General features: G+C 34.8%; 1 pseudogene; it reads left to right on the top strand.

The window, feature by feature from the left end:
- The first annotated feature begins 14,941 nt into the window (after positions 1–14,941).
- Positions 14,942–15,060, top strand: LOC126238192 (5S ribosomal RNA; annotated as a pseudogene).
- Positions 15,061–16,279: the final 1,219 nt, after the last annotated feature.

The raw sequence follows: 16,279 nt of genomic DNA, 5'->3' as shown, positions 1-16,279 counted from the left end.
GTGATGCGCCTACAGTGGTTCCTGCAATTATCGTAAGAATGGTCACGATAAAAGCTCCAAATTTCTTTGAAGTGTAACCACTATTTGGACATAGCATATCGTCAACACAGTGCAGTGCATCCATGAAACTGTTGAAATATTTCAGTTTGTTCAGTGAACACATGAAAAAAGCGCTGCAGAAACGGAGATTGAAAACAGTTTTCATCAGGAAGTCAGTGAATACTATTTCTTTCGAAATACTACTGTAATGGTTTTCAAATGCAATTGTGAAATCTATAATAAATGTACTCGCACTTAGCAAGAACCAGAGTGATGATGTTGTCAGGTATTTTCTTAATTTCTCTGGCAGTATTTTGCTGTTGTTTATCTCTATACAACAATTTGGAGCAATTCCCATAAACTGCCAAAGTCTATAAATCACTGCTCTGCTCATGCAGAATTTTACATGTATCATCTTAGAACTAAATGCTATTTTTTCAACCACAGCTCATAAAAGGTTCGCTCATACACTTTGAAAAAGTGTTAAATTTCCCACTGTTTTCTTCTATAGTGCCCCAGTTGGTGGCATTGTGTACATGGTAACTGTCTGTTGCATTGGATACGAAAACTGAAGACATGCAAACATAGTTGATAACGAACTGCTGCTTTAGCATGGAAAGCCTTTATGAAATGGAATTTTTATCATACCTCAACTTGTTAAGCTAATCACTTTTCTGTCATAACAATAGCCCACTTATATTAATTACTAAATTCTCATTCCAGTGGGTTAAGTGCCAGTGTGTGGCAATTAAGAAAAAACAACTCTTCAAAAGCCGTCGCAGTTATTAGTGAGATGTAGAGATTACCAAATAACATTCTCATATACAAAGCTTCTAACTTAATTGTCTTCACTTCAATAAAACCGGTGTTAAAACTGGGTTGTAAGAAAAAGAGCGAAAGATCAATAGCTGCATGGTTAATCATAGTAATGGAAACAGTAAGTTGAACACCATTAATGAGTTGTGAGACTATCTACACTCAATTTTACAGTTCCTGTTTGTAATGCAATGGATGCATCAATGTTGTTAATAGCCTTTGTGGTAATTTTGTACCATCCCTAGTTCAGCATTTTACTCCATCAGATATGGAAGAGGAGAAAATATGAGTACCACTGTCAAATTTTATATTAGTTATTGTTGTACATGAAAAGTAATGAATCAGTTAGAAATAATAACTTTAGATACAGAAGTATTCACAACACACTTCTACACATTTATTAAGTGTTTCAACCAGCACTAATCAATTTCCATGGAGCCTATGTCGAAGGAAAGTGTTCCCATAGGAAGTGAAATGTCATAATTTCGCTGTCAATCAAAAATGGTATGGTCTGCATAAGTTTGTGGTGTGTGTAGGGTAGTGAAAGCTTTTCATTCTACAATAAAATCAAGAGTATCAGTGAATACAGGTGCATGACAACGTGTTTCTGAGGAAACAGTGCAAAGTGATTCGCCTGCTATGAACATTTCAAGACGGACAACTCATAAAATGGCTTTACCCACAATGAAAGCTAAAACTGCAAGCCTGCAGTGATCTACACAACACAGAAACTTTAGAGTGGCTGACTGAAGAAATGTAGTGTGGCTGAAGCGCCGCCACTTTTCCCTTTCCTAATGGACGTTTTGGAGATGTTTAGAGTTCCACGATGTGGGTCCACTTATTTGGATTACCATGAACATGAACTCTGATGTTTATTTTAACATTCTTGGAGCCCAAGCGATGATATTTTTCCTAAATCTTCGTGATCAGTGTGCAGTGGACACTGCCATTTTCCAAGATGATAACAGCCATGTTAACGTGACTGCAAGTATGCTGTGAGTGTAACATGGCAGTCATCCATCCCCGCCATTTTGTAGCTGTGTGGAATCCGATCTTCAAGGAATGGTCTCAAATGTATGTTGCATAGCTGCAAATCATTTTTGAACTCACTGTCTGTCACATAAGTGATGCCGTTATAATGGTTGGAGACGATGTTACATGGTGTTAGAGCGATGTCTGCTGAATCATAGATCGGTGCTCCTCCCAACGGCATCTTAGAGTTGGCAATGGAAACGCACGTTTCCGATATATCTAATAGCAGTGGTGCAATATCCAATGATACGCGATTGTTCAGTCATACCTTCAACAGCTCCGACAACAAGCGCCCTCTGCCGCCGCGATATACTATGGAGGATGGTTGGCGTCACTTACACGGCCCAGTTAGATTAGATTAGACTAGATTAGATTAATACTTGTTCCATAGATCATGAATACGACACTTCGTAATGATGTGGAATGTGTCAGCTTAATAAAAGATGTCTGTACAAGATATTACATTACACAAAATATTGCATGACACTAATGTTTAAGTTTTTTTCCCCACTTAATTTATATCCAAAAATTCAGCCAATGGGTAGAAGGAGTTGTCATCTAGAAATTCTTTTAATTTATTTTTAAGTGTTAGTTGGCTACCTGTCAGGCTTTTGATGCTGTTTGGTAGGTGACCAAAGACTTTTGTGACAGCATAATTTATCCCTTTCTGTGCCAAAGTCAGATTTAATCCTTCATAGTGAAGATCATCCTTTCTCCTGGTGTTATAGCTATGCACACTGCTATTACTTTTGAACTGGGTTGGATTATTAACAACAAATTTCATAAGTGAATATATATATATACTGTGAGGTTACTGTGAGGATCCCTAGATCCTTAAATAGATGTCTGGAGGATGACCGAGAGTGGGCTCCAGCAATTATTCTGATTACATGTTTTTGAGCAGTGAATACTTTTCTACTCAACGATGAATTACCCCAGAATATGATGCCATACGAAAGCAGTGAATGAAAGTAGGCATAGTAAGCTAATTTACTGAGATTCTTATCACCAAAGTTTGCAATAACCCTAATAGCATAGGTAGCTGAACTGAGACGTTTCAGCAGACCATCAATGTGTTTCTTCCAGTTTAACCTCTCATCAATGGACACACCTAAAAATTTAGAAATTCTACCTTAGCTACAGACTTCTGTTCAGAGTCTATATTTACTACTGGAGTTGTGCCATTTACTGTACAGAACTGTATATACCGTGTTTTATAAAAATTTAAAGAGATTCCGTTTGCTGAGAACCACTTAATAATTTTGTGAAAAACATCATTTACAAACACATCACTTAGTTCTTGGTTTTTGGATGTTATTACTATACTTGAATCATCAGGAAAAAGAACTAACTTTGCATCTTCATCAATGTGGAATGGTAAGTCATTAATGTATATCAAGAACAGTAAAGGACCTAAGACCGAACCCTGTGGGACCCCGTAGTTGATAGGCCCCCCAGTTTGAGGAATGAGCTGTTGTTTTAACATTACATGAACCACTTATTTCAACTTTCTGCAATCTTTCAGTTAAGTATGAATTAAACCATTTGTGCACTGCCCCACTCAAACCATAATGATTTAGCTTATCTAAAAGAATTCCATGGTTTACACAATCAAAGGCCTTTGAGAGATCACAAAAAGTACCATTGGGTGATGTCCGGTTATTCAGAGCATTTAATATTTAGTCAGTGAAAGCATATGTAGCATTTTCTGTTGAAAAGCTTTTCTGAAAACTAAACTGACATTTTTTTAGTACTCTCACTTGCAGTCTTCAACAGTCTTCAGTCGAACATTAAATGTATTCACAGTTGCGAATATGGATAACCATCAGCTCTATAATGGAATGATGACAATGAAAATTTGTGCCTGACTGTGAATCGAACCCGGGTTTCCCACTAATGATGAGCCGGTCGCCTTACCATTTGGCTAGCAGAACGCGACTCACGGGCAAACCCCAGCCTACATACATTGTCAACCATGTGTCTGCAACCTGCCCTCGTACATGCATGTGTCTTCGAAGGAACGTTCCATTATACTTGTGAAGAACACAAGCACTCCAATTTCGTATTTATCTGCTGATAACGGGCAAGCGACTTTCAATTAAAAAGACTCTCATGTATGGGAGTGTATATAAAGAATGTAAGAGGGCAGGCCTTACACATATGGTTGACGACATACGGAAGTTTGGCTCTTGCCCAGAGCGGTGTTCGGATAAGGCGACCGCTCGCAATAAGCGAGAGATTTAGGTTCGAGTCCCAGTCCGGCACAAATTTTCAATCGTTATTCCGTTATGCAGCAGTTGGCTGTCCATATTCGCAAATTCCATAACGGATGTAGCCACCGCAGTGCCTGTTTTTTCAGTCATGCATGCATGTCCAAAGAAACTTTGCATCGTATTTATGAAGAACACAAGCACTGCTGTATCGTGTTTATCCGCCGATACCGGGCAAGTGACTTTCATTTAAAATGTCTCCACTGTATGGTAACATGGTAACATACACAATGAATGTACGAGCGCAGGTTGCAGACACATGGCTAACGACATATAGAAGTTTGGGTGTAGCCATGATTCGTGCTTAGATAGACTAATGGCAAGGCAACCGACCGCGGTAAGTGATAAATCCCGGTCTGGCACAAATTTTCATTGTCGGCACTCCATTATACAGCTGATGGCTGTCCATGTTCGCAAATGCGAATACTTCGGATGTATTTCTGGAACGTTTCCTTTCTGTGAAGTTCTTCAACGTCTGGTAATTTCTGTGGTAATAATACCCATACAAGAATGAGATTTATATTTGACTTTAATTTTGCTGTGATCATTATTGCTCTAGAAATGCCTTGTCGAACCCCAGATAGCTATTTAATTTGACGCACATATACAAGCTCTAACTTACTGTGCCGACTTCCAAATACTGATGCAAGAAAAGTTTTTTTTCTTTCGTACTCACTTATGTGGTAGGTAGCACAGGATCGAAGTCCTTCCTGTTTAGCAGTCTGTAAAGAACTTGAAAATCATTATGTGATAGATTTGTGAATGAGAGTATAAAAAAAATATTTCCAGAATCTTCTGCAGATGAAAATTTGTGTCGATTCCAGATGCTGCTCCCTATATGATCCAAGCAGGAAAAGCCGTCCGCGTATTTTATCCCAATTTTATTCATGTGACGTGCTTCGCTCATAGAGTACACAGCCTTGCTCAAGAAGTATGTTCCACGTTTGTGAATGTGAATAAACTGACTTCATCCACAAAGAAAGTGCATCAGGACGTACAAAGAGAAACTACTAAATGTGCCTTTACCTCCCAAAACAACGGTAACTCGTTAGGGTACGTGGCTCGAAGCTGTGTTGCTTTACAGGGAACATTTGGAGGACATTAGAGGGATAGTAAATGACTTCGATAGTGCAGAGGCTTTGGCAGCTTCCAGTGCAAGGAAGTTTTTAATGACTCTGGTATTAAAAAAGATATTTCTGTTATTAGAACTCACTTTTCCCATACGACTGCAAGTATTAAAAAGCTTGAAACTCAATGTTTGGCGTTGAATGAATCTGTTCAGTTAACGAATAATATTATTCATTGCCAGAAGTATTCCCAAGAGAACCTAAAGAAAAGTTTGAAAAGAGTCTAAACAATAACCCAGGCTTTGAACACTTGTGCCAAATTGATAGTTTTATTAATGGGATGGGTGAACTTTTACTAGAAACAATAAATGCCAACGTAGTACTCAAATTAAAATACTGCCCAGTTACCTTGGTTGATGCAGAACGGTCCTTTTCGGCTTACAAAGGTTTTTTGAGTGACCGAAGACACAATCTTACTACCGAACATTTGGAACAGTACTTGGTCGTTTATGTTTACAATAATAGAAAATGTAAAAGAAATTGTAATTTTGATCCGATAGTATTAATTAAAAGTTAATGCTGTTCAAAAAATTCATGATTGTAAGTTGTTTTTTAAATAAAATATTAAGGGGTTTTCGAGTGTGCCCCTCCGCATGTGATGTATCTGGAAGTTGGTCCCGCACATATCGTTTGTTTTGCCGCGACTCCCCTCCCTACCAAAAAGTATTCAGAGAATGATATCAATGTTCTAAATGTACCGATTTTTCGCCTGGCCGATGCTCTTCCTCGTAATTGATGTTCACAGGTTCGACTCCCAGATATAATGCACAGAGTAACTTCTATGTTTTTTATTATTTGATCTTGCATATTTCAACACTTTTCAAGCATTTTTAAGCATTTTTCATCCATATTTGCAAGCATATTCAAAAATTTTTATGACACATACAATACGGTCTCTATAGTGATGAGTACTGTTCAAGCATTGGTCTAATAAAGGTTTGGTAAACTAACTGTATCATCGATTGACTACGCTTCTTGACGATTCCCCTAATTAACCTTTCTGACACCAGCCTGATCAGCGATTAGTTTTACATGACAAATCATAGCATAGTAGGCAATAGAGTAATAAAGTAATAGTGTATATTTCGCCTGTTTATACTAAATATGCTACATTTGTTTATCTTTTCGGACAACTCGCAACTGCTGCATATATCGTTGCTTCTATGCAGGTCTTCATGCATCTCATCACAATTTATACACTGGAACAGTATCATCTGAGATTAGCCACCTGGAGCTACCGGCATTTTGCACTAGGTCGTATACAGGATTTCTCTCCAAAGAGTCATCAGATGCATTTTCTCTGGTGTTTCGACAGATACTTACAATTTTGGTTTTGCAACATGTAGCTGCAGTCATCCCAGACACATGCTGCTCATCACATCTTTCATGCGAGGCCCACCGGTTTGTTTCATGTTACAAAAAACATCATTTTTAAAATAGTATTTTACGAGTGTATTCTACTCGGCGGTCCCAAATTACTTTTACCGACATGTATTAACAAGACAGTAAAACATGACCAATAAACAGTTCTCCACTAGTGATGGCACTGTACTGACCTGCACTGATTGCTACCGGCTTGCAGAAGCGTGTTGCTTAGTCATTGCTGGAGTACCTGTTATTCCTGGTCCTGCTAATATATCGGAAAAAACATATCGCACTACCCTCCTAGGGATGTATAGAATAGTCACGTAAATCTCCAGTTTAAAAATCATATTGTTTGAGACTGGAAACAAATAGCCACATTCCTTCGACGCTGGGCGTTGCATGAAACATACGATTAGCAGTATTTGTTGGGTCTGAAACCACCTACACGATCCAAAAAGGGAACTGCAAAAATCTGCCGAAACACCAGGGAACATGCGCCTGGTGACTCTCAGGAGTGACATTTGATATATACAAATAGTAATGGTCCTATAACACCTACTTGGAAGTATAACAATAATAATAATAACAGTAATAATAATAACGCCCTACGACTCAGCAGCATGGTGCAAGTCTTAAAACTTTTTTTAATTCAAAGGACGATCACTTTTCTCTCCTTAAAGCCTGTCCTTTACGGCCCCAATAAATGATTTCTTTGATTTGGTTTTAGCTGCTACTTTTGCATTCTGTGTCTCCTGAAAGGGTGCTTCGTTCTTCAGTATAAAACAAAGAAACCTCGCAGAAATAAAAACAATTCCTTCACTGTGAGTACTGTCCAAAGGTAACTAAAATTTCATACAACATCTCAGTGACAAGAGAACTGTGGTGGAAAGGCAGTGCACATTTGCATTTTAAACTAATGCGTTGCAGATTCCGACACATTTGGAAACAATGAACTGAAAGATTTCTAAGGAAAAGCTAATAGCCTTAATATTATCAGAATAAAGAAATGTGCCTTTTCATTCATAGCCAGAACATCAAGACTTAGTCAGTAACCTAAATACACCAAAGAATGAATCTTCTTGTTCATGAGTAGGAAACAGAGATATGATTTTTGCAAACTGAAATAAATTTCTTCCTGAAAGTTGTGTAGTAAATGTAAACATACAAAGGCATTCTCTCTCGAGTCAAACACAATGTCCTTCTAAAAATAACTCCCATATACAAATTAACACCTCAGTGAAATCGTTGTTGTTTTTTTATCATTATTTTTAAAAGGTTCATCTAATGGAGTAATTCCTTTATCACCTCCCGCTAATCTTTCTCCGAATTTTGTTCCAGGGTCACAATAATTGTAATCAGGAATATTTCATTCAACTGGCAATTTAATAATCATGTATTAACCGATGCTTTTCCATATTTTGCATTTTTTCAAAATGTGTTTGATAAGTTACTCAAAAATATAATTAAATAAGGAATTTCCTTTGGGTTACTAATAATAAAATCAGTAAATTTATTTTTTATGTTTGAGTCATTCCAACTTTTTTCATTATGATAATTTTTATTTCCAGCTAATTCTTTACCATAAATTACTGTTTATCTATCTATTAAATTACGAAGATCATTCATCCAAATATATTCGATTGCTTTTTCTCAAAATTTTTTGTTAGACCATTACAAACGTTTTGAAGCGAATCATTAAGATTTCTTTCTGAAAAACCAGTAAAATAATTCTCAGCAATTGTTTTTATCAAGCTATTAGACTTATTTCATTAACTTGATTTAATTTTATATGGATTATTATCAAAATATACAGCATTTCAGTTGAATAAAACTCTAGCATAATTTCGTAAATCAGTAGAATTAAATTTGTCACCTAAATCCTCCATTTTGATTTGTTTTTTTGTTAACAGATACATTAATCCATCCATAGGTTCATATTCTTTATTCCCAATGCTCATTTTGTCACAACTGAATTACAGTGGTGAGTTACCAATATATTTATATTGGTCAACAGGTCTCAATCCAAAAGATGTATCTTCGCTATGATTAACATATTTTAACATCAATCATACAATGTAGGCTTTCACAGACAATGTTGTCTTCAGTTGAAATTTCTGGGCTGTGAGAAATTTTATACATTTACCACAGCTTCTCAGCCTGGAAGTTTCAACTGAAGATATTTTAACACTCTTTCACTTGTATTTAGTTTTGTAACATTTGATGATTGTTCTTTGTTTTTTAATTTTTCCTTCCTTTTTCATAATTCTCTAATAAATAATTTCTTTCTGATTCACTTAATTTATAATCTCTTTCATCATTATCATATTGTTTAATTGTTGGCATATCATGAAATTCTTCTAAACCATGTTCATTATATGGAAACATTTGCATTTCAGCTTCTATATTTTCTTCAATTGTTTTTTACCCATTATCAACCTAATGCTTCAATTCCTTATTTAACTTTTTCGATTCCTGTTTGACATTCTTTTTTTATATTTTTCATGTTCTGTTCTATGTTGTTTTCTACATTTTTAAACCCTTCATTTAATAGTTTTTTTTTACTTTTCCATTTCGTTTAGCATTTTTAACGATGTGTGGGTCATATTAGGAAAACATTATTATTGATAAAAAAGAATAATCATTTTTATTTTACATTCAAAATTTATGTTCAACATTTTTATGTCCAACATTTGTATGGTTATGTTCTATGTTTATTGTTTATGTAAAATACTAAAATATTCTTAATCTTTTCTCTATATTCATCATTAATTTTTCTTGTCATATCTACTGTAATAAAACCAAATTCATCATTATTCCAACATTTACTATAGATCTCTAAAAAAGTAATTAAATTGTAAATGACCACCAACAAATTCATGATAAATACCATTTACACTTGTATCATTGTGTCTAAAATTGCCAAAAATTTAAATTATCTCTCATTAATTGTTTTTGAATATGTTTGATTTAAATGAAAATTATTTATTTCTTTGTGTCAAGTAAATAACCTCTAAGTATATATTAATTTTCAGGAACAAATCATCAACTGCAACTGAAGTAATTTTACATTCATCTAACAGAATAATGACATCTGGATTTTCAAAAAAGTATTTGTTTTTATTAATTTTAATTTTCATTTTTTTCACACCTACTTATAAATTTTAGGTATTTTGGTTGACCTACACTTTTCAAATTAACATGTAAATGATTAATTTTAGTCACTTAAATTAGTTTTTCTATACTTGATTGGTCCTATTATTGAACACTGAAAAGAATTTGCGAAAAGTTTACCATGTTTATTTTTTAATTCCTTTTTGGTAATTATTATTTTTGGTTTCAAACTGTCATTTACTTACATAAATTTCATTACTATAAATCAGTAGATTATTTGAATTGATCGATAATTTACCTTTTCTGAAATAGAGTAACTGTTCCATCAAGGGAAACACAAAAATACATTTCACAATTTGGTTTTTATTCAACATTTCTGAACTCCAAAGAAACAATAGAAACTCCTGTTGTTCAAGTAGTTTGAAAAATTAGAAAAAATATGTTCAATTTAAGAAAACGCAATATACACATAAAAGAGATAAAATTTTAAACAAAATTACTAGTGAAAGTAGTGTTAAATTATATATAAGTAAAGAGGATTAAATTGGAGAAATTTTAGGAATTGATGATCAAATAATTAAAGCTAACGAAAAAAAACAGTTGCTAACAATGTTCCTACTATTATTCCTTTCTCAGTTAGTAAATACAAATTTTAATCAAACTAATGGATTGTTGTTAAACGTAATGATTATTTTCATAGAGAAACTAATATTATTCCTTCACTTAAATCAAATGCTGATTCAGATTATCCTGTAAGTTTTCCAACTCATGACACTGTTCAGAATTTATACAGAATTATAACTATATCTGTGAAAATGGTAGTTTAATTGAATGGTCCTTGTGTAACAGTAATATGAAAAATGTATGATAATTTTTTCTTAATAAATCATGAACAAAATAGTGTTATCAATTTTACTGATTTCTTATTAATGAGAAAACAAAAATTAATTAAATACTCCAAAAAAGGAAACAGAAATTAATATCAAAATTGGTGATAGTTGGGGTTATTCTCGTTATGCACAACTGTATATTGCATTTGATTTTATTCCCACAGATGGAACAGGTTTTTCAGCATATGATGGTAAATCAAATATTAAATTAATTGATAATTATATTTGTTAAAATTATTCAATGTTATTACAATTAGAAAAGGAAAACAGTATTTTGTCTAGAATAGAAGATACAAGAACTTCATGAATTCTTGTTTATTTAATTTTGTCTCTATTAAAGGAATTAACTAACAAACGACATATTCTTAAGAATCATAAAATTGAAAACAAACAAAATGAAGTGTCTTATCCATTAGAATTATGTGTTTGATTTTGTAGAGATTATAAGAAAATTGTGTGGGAAAGTGATTTAAGAGTAATTTTCGCTTGAAGTGAAAAAATGATGAAGAATATTCTACTCTTCGATAGGTTAGTTATAATGACAAAAGTAAACTTCCAAAAGAAGGTAAAATTGTTGTTGAACATATGAAAATTCGTGTTTCTGTTGTTAAATATCAAACAGAACATTCGCTTGAACTAGAACAAGAAAGAGTGAAAATTTCAAAACTTCAAAAATATTGCTTGACCTACAAACTATAGAGATTGAAGAACTAAATGGGAAATTGTGAGCTAGATATTACTAATTATTATAATTCTGTTGAATTTGAGATGCCCCACACTATTTTCGTTGTTTTCCAACTAGTCAAAAAGGTAATCAGTTAAATAATTCTTCTTTATTTGATCAAGTTAAATTTCAAAATATCTACTTAAAAATGGAAGAAATGAAATTTTTTATCAAGAATTATGGAATCTTGATGCACCAAGTATCGTTTTAAAAGCTTATGACTCTTTTAAAAGTTTTTAAAGGATAGCTCAATGAAACAGCAATATTAATGTAAGTCCCTTCAATTTTATTCAAAATTACCTGCCCTGTGTAATAAATATGTCTAAAAATCCGAATATTGTAAGTACTCAAAAAACAACAATGAAGTTATGTGTATTTGTGATTGAAAATACATCAAATGATACAACTGAATATATAATTTTGTGTGGTTAAAAGCACTAAACTTATGATTCGTTTGCTGAAAATTAACATGATTAATAGCTTGAAAATTTAGTATTTTCAATTCCAAAAATTTGAATACTTCTAAGCTTGATAATCAAGTATTTTACAATTTTTGGAATTGAATTTTAAAATCTACATTTATTTCTATAGATATTAAAGCAAAACAAAAGGAATAAAATGACTGCATTGATCAACTAGTAAGTGAATTTAACAGTTACAGTAACTGTTATGCAGAAGTGTTCATTAAATTAACAGATATGAAAAAAACAATACTTGAAAAGTTGAAATTTTGGTAACCAAATATGGTAGAATGTTTTATTACTTTAAATGATACATATACAGTTATCCTTCCAGATCATAACAGTAAAACCATTTCATAAGACGATGATAATTAGAGAAAGTTGTTGGGTTGAATTTTATGTACTGAGACGAAAATCAAAATAAAGCTCTTTCGATTCATTTCACTGAATTTCAGTAACTTTTCATTTATCTTTAATTTTTCACAACTTTTTCTCTCTATGACTGTAGACCCTGAAATTTTAACCTAATAAATTTAGTATGTTTCATATTGAATTTTAATTAAGTAAATGTATTTTTTTAATTAAATGAAGATTTCGTTTGTTGGTATAGATAAATTTTTGATTGCAGGGTGCAGCAAAACTAAAAATCTCGGTTTTATAACAGGGAATTCTTAAAAAATATGCTCTCTGTTCTAGAACTCTCATATATGTGCTACCCATGTTCCTATCAGAGGAGAATATACCTTAAAATTCTTACAAGAGTTTGGTCACATTTCTTTCATCGAATTTCAAGAAAGTCAACAAAAACTCACGAATACCGTTGTTTGTAGTAAAGTCAGTTTCACAAAGCCACAGCACAGAAGGCACATGACGCAAACCCCTCTGAGGGCTGCTGCTCAATGCATGATGTGTTGACAGGTGGGCAGGCAGCCAAGTACTAACTGTTGACTGCTGAGTTGTTGAGAGCCAGTGTTTCCAATGCGACAAAGGTATGTCCGTAATTGCTTTCACATCTACAATTACTCTCAGTTAAGTATTACATGCTGTCCTACACTTTCTAGGAACTCCTGTGCAAAACTGGACTGATAGTCCATAGACATGTATTTTCTTCACAATGTGGCAATAAAGAACTGTAACACACACATGCCAGAATTTGGGGAAAAAGGACTCAGTGTAGGTGCAGGTTTCTACTGCCTTCTGTGTCTCATTCAAAAACAGAATGAACTGGGTTTCACACAGTCTTTGTTTGTAGAATCTACGTTCACCACTGTGATGGAGGTGTTCTGTCTCCAGAAACATCATAATACTGCATTGTTTCGAATATGGATAAATCAAAGTCATTGAATTATGAACTTTTCATATATTACTTATGTAAAAGATCAATTATAAACATGCTTCATACTTACGCTTTATCATGAGCGGCAGATGATGTAGTACCAATGTGAGCTTGTTTTATGATTTATCGGTGGTCCCATTACGAAATTACACTGCTTCATATTTCTCTGTGTTTCATTTTCACTTACAGGTTTTAGGTAAACAAGAAGATAGAAGCAGGAAACCGCTCTTCGTTGTCTACTATGAAAGACGTCTCCTCTATTGAACAATTGCCTATACTCCAAGTTCACTAGACACTGTTTTCTTGATTTAGTCCATACTACCGCCTCTGAAAGTTGTCTAACCTACAATCTTAGCAACCACTGTACCACGACATGTATTCCACTGTTGGAGGCATCAGAATGGTTTTCTCTTATAGCTTTCCACTCACTTCTTTCCTGTACATTGAACCTTAACTCAAACTGATACGTTTATCCTTCTCCATCATCCTAGAAACTCTGTAACATAATCATGTATACACCCTATATATGCATACATTTACAGGTGCCGACGCCCATAACTTTGATGCTCTGTAGCGTTGTTGGATTACGTTTCTGGGCATGGGTTCCTATACATTGCTTGATCTACTAAGACCTCTCTACAATCTCTACAAGTGCGTAACATGAACTGCGAAACACCCTGTATATTTTACTAGGTGCCATGCTGTGATAGCTACCAATGTTTGAAAGTAATGTGCAGTGTATGTTCTGAAGCTGTGACTGATTGGTACACAGGGCCACAATGTCACAGTTCTTTGTCTTAAGCATTTATTGAATATATATATATATATATATATATATATATATATATATATGTGTGTGTGTGTGTGTGTGTGTGTGTGTGTGTGTGTGTGTGTGTTTTCCTCTATACACTTCGTTGGAACTGATGCTAATCACTTGTTGTAGACTTCTTATTGCAGGAGACTTCTTATTGCAGCCAAATTTGTAGCGAAGTTTCAACTTGGATATTAATATAAACCAATATATTTTATTCTCCCATGTGTTTCTGTTAAATACCCTTCACCTACCGCTCTCAGTTGTTATGTGACAGCTACCTTTTCTCTGACTTTCCTTATCCATGTAGACTTTGGTGTGCTTAAGACCTTGTATGCCTCTCTAAAAAATTTGGTGTTAAAGGGTCCATACATAACAAATTATGGTGTCGTATTATTTGTTTCATTCTGCAGTTTTAAGATACAGCAGCAATTTAGTTTACTGTATTAGTTTGGTAGCTACAAATCTTTACTTTTCTAGATGTGTTAAAACCAGAATAGCTGATAAGCAGTACTCAATGGTCATGTGAGCATCACTTACAATTGTGAATATCTAACTGTTATTTGATATGTTGGTAATATTAGTTTCATATGCCCAATATAAGATAACACCTTTTGGGTATAAACACAAGAAAATCACTGCAGTAAGAATTACCAATTACAAATAATTTTAATCTATTGTATGTAACTTGATTGCAAAAAATGTTTCTTTGAGCAGATTTATCAATTTACACTTCGTTTGTTGTTGTATGCTACAGGGTGTATGAAGAAGAATCATCCAATTTGGCATATCCATGTTTCTGGAACTAATAAACTTATATACTGAATTTTGCTTTTTGAATAAAGAGAAAATCAATTTTTTTTCATTGATGTTCAGTATACCCCCTTGAGATGCTTGGCATATGTCAGTATGATATCCAAATTTTTCCAACGGCCAACTGCTTACTGTCTTACATTACAGCCAACGGCCTTACCACAGTGGTAACACCGGTTCTCTTCAGATCACTGAAATTAAGCGCTGTCGGGCTTGGCTAGCACTCGGATGGATCACCGTCCAGGTCTGCCGAGTGCTGTCGGCAAGATGGGTGCACTCAGCCCTTATGAGGCTAGTCGAGGAATTACTTGATTGACAAGTAGCAGCACTGGTCAAAAGAACTATCAACGGCCAGGAGAGTGGTGTGTTGACAACATGTCCCTCTGAATCCGTAATTGGTGGCGCCTAAGGGCTGAAGTTGACACGGCGGCTGGTCATTACCACTGGGCCTTCGAGGCCTGCTCGGACAGTGTCTGTTTGTTGGATATTATAGCTGGAAAAAAATCTACTATGTTGTTCGTATTATCCGTTTCTACAATTATCGTGAAGCTAATATTTGCATACCTCTTCATACTATCCACAAAATTTCTGAATGTGATCAGACGGTACTGTGTGGAATCGAATTCTGAGCAGGGTATGCCAATTGCGCGATTCTGTCCTTTCCAGGCTTGTTAATCGGTTGATGTGAACGGTGTAATAAAGGCAGCAGATCACTTTTCAGGAGCCAGTGCAAGGAGAAGAGACTATTCTCGTTGTGCTAGTAGTTATTATTTACTGAAGAGACGGCTAGACTAATTACTATATGGTATTACTGTGTCCACTGTAAACACAAATCTGAAAGCAAGCGTTGCTAATGGGGACATTTCTGTGCTTAAGTTGTGTAGCTGTAAATTCAGTATCTATGGATATTGTTAATTTCTCGAAGACTGCTGATGAAAGTGTCACTAGCACAGGGCACATGAACCTAAGATTGGAACAGTGTTCACTCACTAGTATGCAAAGGTTATAAAGAAGATTCGGAAATGTTATCATTTGGCATTCATCAGTAGATGGCAATCTGAACTAAAGCCAGAATTTTTGATCAAACGTGGGACCTAACTTTGCTGTTGATTATCTTGCTCCAAATGTCCTTGTATATGTATGCATCTGACACATATACCGAATGCTTTTCCTCCCCCCTGTGTCCTCTTCTTCTGCCCTCTGTCAGTCCACCTCATTCTCCCATATCTTTGTCATTCTCCCCTCTCTTTGTCCAATTTCTCCGCTCCTTCTCCTCTCCTTTTCCATTTCCAGCACCCCCTCATCCTTCTTCACCTATGTGCTTCAGCTTTACACCTTCCATCTGCATCTCCCCCTCTTCCCCTCTTTCTATCCATTTCCTCACCCCCTCCCTGTCCGTCGCCTCCTCTATCTTTCTCAACCTGTTCCCAGCCTTGCTCGTTGGCACCTGTAACCCCAGCAACACCATTCAGTAAAGTAGGCCC

The sequence above is a fragment of the Schistocerca nitens genome, chromosome 2, assembly GCF_023898315.1.
Source record: "Schistocerca nitens isolate TAMUIC-IGC-003100 chromosome 2, iqSchNite1.1, whole genome shotgun sequence".
NCBI classification, from domain to species: domain Eukaryota; kingdom Metazoa; phylum Arthropoda; class Insecta; order Orthoptera; family Acrididae; genus Schistocerca; species Schistocerca nitens.
This window is presented reverse-complemented; position numbering and strand designations above follow the sequence as displayed.